Here is an 8310-nt window from a genome sequence, read left to right on the forward strand (position 1 = left end):
TTAAGAAGGTGGAATGTGGCCAACCCCTATAGTCAATGGCATACATGAATCACCCCAAGGACACTTCCTGCAGGTTTTGGCACCAGGCTTATGTATTTTATATGTAAATCAAATGAATAAGGTGGAATAACAACAAATGGAATGCAATACATACATTTCAATTATGAGATTACAAAACAATTAGGCCTAGACCTAGGTAGCTAACTGGTTTCTTAGCTATATTCACCTTCAATATCTTAATCAGCACTTGATTTGCTGTAATAGTGTCACGCCCAGACCTGAGATATATCTGTTTTCTTTATATTTTGGTTAGGTCAGGGTTTGACTAGGGTGGACATGCTAGTTTTTGTATTGTCTAGGGTTTTTGTATGTCTAGGGTTTTGTAGGTCTAGGTATTTGTATGTTTATGGTGGCCTGATATGGTTCCCAATCAGAGGCAGCTGTTTATCGTTGTCTCTGATTGGGGATCATATTTAGGTAGCCATTTCCCTTTGGTCTTTGTGGGTTCTTGTCTATGTGTAGTTGCCTGTCAGCACTCATTTGTATAGCTTCACGTGTCGTTTTGTTTAGTTTGTTCAGTGTTCATTCTTTTAAATAGAGAATGTACGCATACCACGCTGCGCCTTGGTCCGATTCATACGACGAACGTGACAAATAGAAAATAAAAGATTATTAGCTAGAGACAACCTAGTCCTATTTCATTTGCAAATCTCATGACATGGCTTGAGACTTGGCTATGAGGTATACTGTAGTAAAGTATCTATGGGGATTTTTTATTTAGCTGAGCCTGCTAGCTAGCTAAATTTAGCATTGGTATAGCTAACGTTAGCTAGCTAGCAGCTGTGTAGTCATTGAAATGATTTGAAATAGCGATTGAGGTAGCCATATAGTCTATCTAAAAACTTAACCTTTATTTATGGTAATATAAATTAGCTAACTTACCCGTAGCCCCACACGTGGGCATTTTGATTTGTGAACTCTGTCACATGCACAGAAACACAGGTAACCAAACAACAGTGCTAGGTGCTAGGTGCACTAAAATGTTAGACTTAAAAACATTTCCCCTAGTGTGTAGAGCACCCTATTGTTATTATATCCATTTTTTGATGTGATTTTGAGAGCGAAGCTAGAAAGAAATGGGGGAAATACGAATCCTGGCAAAACAAAACCGAGAAAGCAGAATTTGGGAGAACAAAACCTGAATTAGGCTAAAAAATAATCTAATAATAATTAAGGGCCCTACCAATGTTTTACTCTGTGCGTGACTGCACTTTAGAGTGTGTCATCCTGTAGCACAGAATTCTGGGGAACGTTGAGGTCACGTCCAATATTGGCAGTGCACACAAGAAGTAAAGAGTTTAGGCCGTCCTAGAAATGTAATATAAATATACAGTTATAATATAATATATGCCATTTAGCAGATGCTTTTATCCAAAGCGACTTACAGTCATGCGTCCATTTATAACCAGTGTGAAACGGCTGGCTAGTTAGTTGTTTCCCTTGCTCTGCCGCTGCTTTTGTGGAGCTATAGGTAACAATGCTCTGTGGGTGACATTTATGTAGTGCTTATGAAGGCTTTATGAAGCATTTATAAGCTACACTTCATTTAAAGCGGGATCAAACATTTGCAAATGCTGGAGTATAGAGATACATTTTAAATGTTAGCTTCACTGTACAAATACATATGGGGTTGAGTGTATACGTAGCTTATAGACAGGTAAATAAAGGGATTCTGGCAATTACACCTTTTGTCTCCTTACCCAGATTCAGATAGACTTGTGCAGTATGAAGCTATGATGACTAAGTAGAAGAATGTTGTTGTTAAGAATCTTAACATTCATGGACCTTTGTGACATGCAGTGCAGGCGTGGAACAATGCACAATAGATTAGACATGGGTACACAATGAGTTATGACTGACAGTTGACCTCATAGGATTGAATAAGAGCATTCTTAGTCATCATCGGTAGCGAAAATGCGAACTGGAAAAACACGTTGCCTCACCAGATGTGTGTGACATGGGGAGAACTTCCTCCTTAATAGATGTGTGGGAGGCAGGTGGACCTTTATTGGAATAACTGAGTCTAAAAGGCGTCAGTCAGAACGTACCAGCTCGTAACTGGTACATACTGTTCCATCTCCAGACCAAGGGCTGTTATGGTGACCGTATTACTGCCGCACCGGCAGTCACAAGTCATGACTGCAGTCAAATTCCACGTGACCATTTAGTCCTGGTTATTAGGCTTCTCCAAGCTCTGACACTGCTGATGGTCATTAATAGCCCACCAAACTTGCAGAGGCGGAGCTAAAGGGGTGCTGACAGTTTGATGTTGATTGACATCCCATTTCACCTCTTGTTGAAAGAAGCATTTATTTTGACATTCGGCAGCGCATTTTTCAAATCGAGGAAGAGAGAATATTAATGTTGGTTGCGAGATACAGAAGAATAAGAATAAGAGGAACATACAGAAGAAGAGAGAATATTTCCACAGCTCCACAAGCTCTTTTCGCGATTGGCGAAAGCATCATATTTTAAGTAAGTTTAAGGTTTAGCATCGGGTTTACATTTCCTGAACAACTTTTATGAAAGTTGAGTCGCTGTGTCAGTTAATGTTAGACCTTTGGCTCCATTAACGCAGACGTCTCATCTAGACACCTGGAAATGCAAATGCACTACGCTAAATGCTAAATGTACTCGTTAAAACACAAACGTTCATTAAAACACACATGCAGGGTATTGAATTAAAGCTACACTCGTTGTGAATCTAGCCAACAAGTCAGATTTTTTAAATGCTTTTCGGCGAAAGCATGAGAAGCTATTATCTGATAGCATGCAACACCCCAAAATACCTGAAGGGGACGTAAACAAAAGAATTAGCGTAGCCGGCGCTACACAAAACGCAGAAATAAAATATAAAACATTCATTACCTTTGATGATATTCTTTGTTGGCACTCCTATATGTTCCATAAACATCACAATTGGGTCTTTTTCCCGATTAAATCCGTCCATGTATGCCCAAAATATCCATTTGTATAGCCTGTCTGGTTCAGGAAAAAGCTCCGTTCCAAAACGCAACGTCATTTTTAAAAATTATATAAGTTGCCTATATTCTTTGACAAAACACTTCAAACTACTTTTGTAACCCAACTTTAGGTATTTGTAAACGTTAATAATCGATCAAATTGATCACTGGGCGATCTGTATTCAATAGCAGCTACTCAAGAAAACGTTGTCCTTTCTCTCTCTTCCAAAAATCTTTTCCTGTATGCTGGATGAAATGAAGGATCTATTTGTCATTACACAAATGATTTTTGTCAATGAAAATGACGTTTTTGGCGACATCGTGTGGAAGTTGTAGGAACTGCAAGCTCCGGGCTATATATTTTTGCTTGCAATAAACAATTCAGAGACTGGCGGATTAATACTTTTCTGTGGTTTTTGTGACCACGGGGATTTTGCTTGCTGTTCACGTTCTGTTATAGTCACAGACATTATTTAACCAGTTTTAGAAACTTCAGAGTGTTTTCTATCCACACATACTAATCATATGCATATACTATATTCCTGGCATGAGTAGCAGGACGCTGAAATGTTGCGCGATTTTTAACAGAATGTTCGAAAAAGTAGTGGGTCGACTTAAGAGGTTCAGACAGTTAATCAGATAAGAGAGATCGGTTCCCAATTTAGCCTAACATTGTGTCAACATCTGTGCTAGTAATACACGCATATACAGTGCAGTGTTGTAAGTTACAGTGTACAAATGTTTAGCTAATGTGGGGTAACCAGTAGGCTACAGCTGTCAGTGTTCAGCAAGTTAACATTCAGCAATTTGAAATCCATGAATTAACTCAGTTCGATTTTCGGACTTGAACTCAAAATGAACAATTGTTATTATCAATCTGTTGACGTTACTCAAAAGATTACAACAATTTGCAGATAGCCTGTTTGCTATCGTAAAGGTGAAATAAATTATAGCTAGCTGTGTTACTTACTGCAGAGTAGGGCTAGCCATGATCTAACTAGTAACTTAGGCTGGTAGTTGATTTTAAGGCACAGTTATGATAATGGGGATTTGTAATTAAGATTGAGATTGGACTAAAATGTGGGTAATTGGATGCCTAGAGGTAAACATAGACTGTCTTGTTTTTGCATAGGGTCAGTTAAACATCAAAAGAAAGGGAGAGATATCAGACTGTTACAAAAGGACCCAATGGTAGGCCAGGCCAATACTTTAAACTACACATTTTAGTTAGCAGCTGTTAGTATCTAATCTTGTGGATCCCTTAATTATACATTTCCATAGAGATATGACACATTATTTAATGTATATTTCAGACATGTCAAGATCCAGAGAAGAGGGTCCTGTACAGCCGTGTTTGAAAACATTTCCCAGAACTCAGCATGGTACTAGGAAAAAGGTTTTCAACAGCTCCTGGTATAAGGACAATTCATGGCTTGAATATTCTGTAAATCAAGATTAAACGTATTCTTTCGCCTGTAGTCATTTTTCTCTGCCCAGTACACCTGAATCTGCCTTCACATCACAGTCAGGGTTTTGTAACTGGAAAAAGGCGCTGCTTAAAGATTCTGGGTTTAAGCTCCATTCGAAGGCAGAGCATCATATCAATGCTATTTACGTATGCTTGGAATCAGCATAAAATGGCTATTGACAGCAACTCATCAATGTTAGATTTCATAAATGAGGACTGGAAAAAGAAAGTGGAGGAATACTGTACTTACATTAAAACAATTGCAGATGTGCTCCTATTAACTGCCACTCAAAATATAACGCAGAGAGGTCATCGAGAGTCTGATGACTCTCACAACAAGGCTAATTGTTTTTACAATCTTAGAAGAAATAACAAAGCATGACCCTCTCATAGAGAAAAGGATGAATGCATGTGGCAATGCTAAGTACACAAGCCACCAAATCCAGAACAAAGTTATTGAGGGCTTAGCTGAGATGGTAAAAAGTCAAATAATAAGAGAAGTAAAAGAAAGTTACGTTTTTATTGTAATTGCAGATGAAACCAAAGATGTAAAGAAAAATAACAAATGTCTTTAGTTGTGAGGTACTACTACAACGGGGCCATCCACGAAAGCTTTCTACACCTTCAGTCAGCTGAAAGCTTAGATGTAATCAATGATAATTGATTCCGTTGAAAAACATGGTCTGGACTACAGGAATAATCTTGAGGGGCAAGGCTATGAAGTTGCATCCGTCATGAGCGGAAAGCATTCTGGTGTGTCTGCACGGATTAATATCAGTGCAAGATGTAATGCACAGTGTTTGAATTTGGTTCTTGTAAATTCTGTCAAATCAGTGCCTGAGGCAGTTCACTTTTTTGCTCTCCTGCAGAAGCTTTATAACTTTGTATCTGGCTCATAGGTTCATCTGAAGTGGCTTGCAGTTCAGAAAGAGCTGTATCCACAGCAGCAGCCCAGGGAACTACAGAGACTTACGGATGTAAGGTTGGCATGCAGATACATGGCAAGCCGTAATCTGAGGGACAGGCTTCCAGCAGTTCTAAGAGTGCCACAGGATATCACACTTGAAAATAGCGGTGATAGATCAGTGGAGGCAAGGGGCCTTCTTTCTCAGATAGATTTACATTTCATAGGGATTTTGGTTACCTTTTGTAAAGTGATTGGTGATGCCAAATGTCTTTCTGACATACTCCAATCAAGGTCTCTTGACCTAGCAAGAGCTGTGGATCTAGTAGGTTCCCTTACAGACACATTACAGGACTACAGAAGTGAGGGTTACATTGGAGAACTATGGAAAGAGGTTGAAGAGATTGCAGAGCAACCCAAAGAGTACAGCATTCTTGAATGAGGATCCTCTGTTTACCTTTGCTCAGACCTTTGAGTCAGATTTAGAGGACCTCAAACATGAGGTTCATCAAACCAAGCGGCTTTTTGATAGGAGAGAGAAACGTGGAAGCGACAGACCGTCTACTCTCCTTGACTTGGTTGTATTTCTAGAACCTTATAAAGAGGTCTTGTAACGGCGTTCTTCGTTTGTTGAAAGAGAGGCGGACCAAAGCGCAGCGTGGTGGTTGTTCATTGTATTTATTGACGACACTATACATGAACAAACTAACGGAAAAAAAACAAGAAACGTGAGAACTCAAAACAGCCCTGTCTGGTGCAAACACAAAAACAGGAACAATCACCCACAAACACACAGTGAAACCCAGGCTACCTAAATATGGTTCCCAATCAGAGACAATGACGAACACCTGCCTCTGATTGAGAACCATATCAGGCCGAACATAGAACTAGACCAAAACATAGAAAAACAAACATAGACTGCCCACCCAACTCACGCCCTGACCATACTAAATAAATACAAAAACAAAGGAAATAGAGGTCAGAACGTGACAGTACCCCCCCCCAAAGGTGCGGACTCCGGCCGCAAAACCTTGACCTATAGGGGAGGGTCTGGGTGGGCGTCTGTCCGCGGTGGCGGCTCTGGCGCGGGACGCGGACCCCACTTCATCATTGTCTTAGTCCGCCTTATTGTCCGCCTCCGTGGCTTTCTCAGCATGACCACCCCTCTCAATGACCCCACTGGACAGAGGGGCAGCTCGGGACAGAGGGACAGCTGCTCGGGACAGAGAGACAGCTGCTCGGGACAGAGAGGCAGCTGCTCGGGACAGAGGGGCAGCTGCTCGGGACAGAGGGGCAGCTGCTCGGGACAGAGGGGCAGCTGCTCGGGACAGAGGGGCAGCTGCTCGGGACAGAGGGGATCCGGCAGCGGCGCCGGACAGGCGGGGGGCTCCGGCAGCGGCGCCGGGCAGGCGGGAGGCTCCGGCAGCGGCGCCGGGCAGGCGGGGGGCTCCGGCAGCGGCGCCGGGCAGGCGGGAGGCTCCGGCAGAGGCGCCGGACAGGCGGGAGGCTCCGGCAGAGGCGCCGGACAGGCGGGAGGCTCCGGCAGAGGCGCCGGACAGGCGGGAGGCTCCGGCAGAGGCGCCGGACAGGCGGGAGGCTCCGGCAGAGGCGCCGGACAGGCGGGAGGCTCCGGCAGAGGCGCCGGACAGGCGGGAGGCTCCGACAGAGGCGCCGGACAGGCGGGAGGCTCCGGCAGAGGCGCCGGACAGGCGGGAGGCTCCGGCAGAGGCGCCGGACAGGCGGGAGGCTCCGGCAGAGGCGCCGGACAGGCGGGAGGCTCCGGCAGAGGCGCCGGACAGGCGGGAGACTCCGGCAGAGGCGCCGGACAGGCGGGAGACTCCGGCAGAGGCGCCGGACAGGCGGGAGACTCCGGCAGAGGCGCCGGACAGGCGGGAGACTCCGGCAGCGGCGCCGGACAGACAGGACCACCTGCAGGGAGGAGACAGAAAGACAGCCTGGTGCGTGGGGCTGCCACAGGAACCACCAGGCTGGGAAGACCTTCAGGAGGCTTGGGGTTAAGAGGAGGCACCTGAAAGACCGGGCTGTGGGGGAGCACTGGAGCTCTGGTGCGCAACCTTGGCACCACTTCCCCAGGCTGGATAACCACTCTAGCCCGGACCGTCCAGAGTGCAGGCACAGGTTGAACCGGGCTGTGGGTAAGCACGGGAGATCTAGTGCTTACTACACGCACCTCTCCCTTAGGCTCCACTCCCACATTCGCCCGGCACGAGCGGAGCGCAGGCAGAGGACGCACTGCACCCTCCCAGCGCCCCGGAGACACAGCACGCAGAGCCGGCGCAGGATACCCTGGACCAAAACTGCGTACTGGCGACCAGACCCGCTGAGCAGGCACCATACGCCCTGGCTCGATGCCCGCACTCGCATGACACTCTCGGGGGGCTGTCCTATAGCGCACCGGGCTATGGACACGTACTGGCGACACCGTGCGCTTAACCGCATAACACGGTGCCTGCCCAGTATCACGCTGCTTATAATAAGCACGAGGAGTGAGCGCAGGTCTGCTACCTGGCTTAGCTCCACCCCTCGTGTGCCCCCCCCCAAAACATTTTTGGGGCTGTCTCTCGTACCTGTCGCACTGCCGTGCTGCCTCCTCATATCGCCGCCGCTCAGCTTTCGCTGCCTCCCGTTCTTCCTTGGGGCGGCGATATTCTCCTGGCTGAGCCCAAGGTCCTTTACCGTCTAATTCGTCCTCCCATGTCCATACCTCCTCGCGCTGCTCCTGCTGCTGCTTTCTCCTTTGCCCATTACCACACCGCTTGGTCCTGTTGTGGTGGGTGATTCTGTAACGGCGTTCTTCGTTTGTTGAAAGAGAGGCGGACCAAAGCGCAGCGTGGTGGTTGTTCATTGTATTTATTGACGACACTATACATGAACAAACTAACGGAAAAAAAACA

The 8310-nt window shown here is 45.7% G+C and overlaps 1 long non-coding RNA gene across 1 annotated transcript; it reads left to right on the forward strand.

Moving 5' to 3' along the window:
- The first annotated feature begins 2083 nt into the window (after positions 1-2083).
- Positions 2084-4980, forward strand: LOC149983141 (uncharacterized). The gene is made up of 2 exons (XR_016496927.1): positions 2084-2535; positions 4337-4980. It is a non-coding gene; the product is annotated as an uncharacterized LOC149983141 (long non-coding RNA).
- The last annotated feature ends 3330 nt before the right edge of the window (positions 4981-8310 follow it).

This window comes from Oncorhynchus mykiss, chromosome 6 (genome assembly GCF_057628025.1).
Source record: "Oncorhynchus mykiss isolate SJ-2025 chromosome 6, ASM5762802v1, whole genome shotgun sequence".
NCBI lineage: Eukaryota > Metazoa > Chordata > Actinopteri > Salmoniformes > Salmonidae > Oncorhynchus > Oncorhynchus mykiss.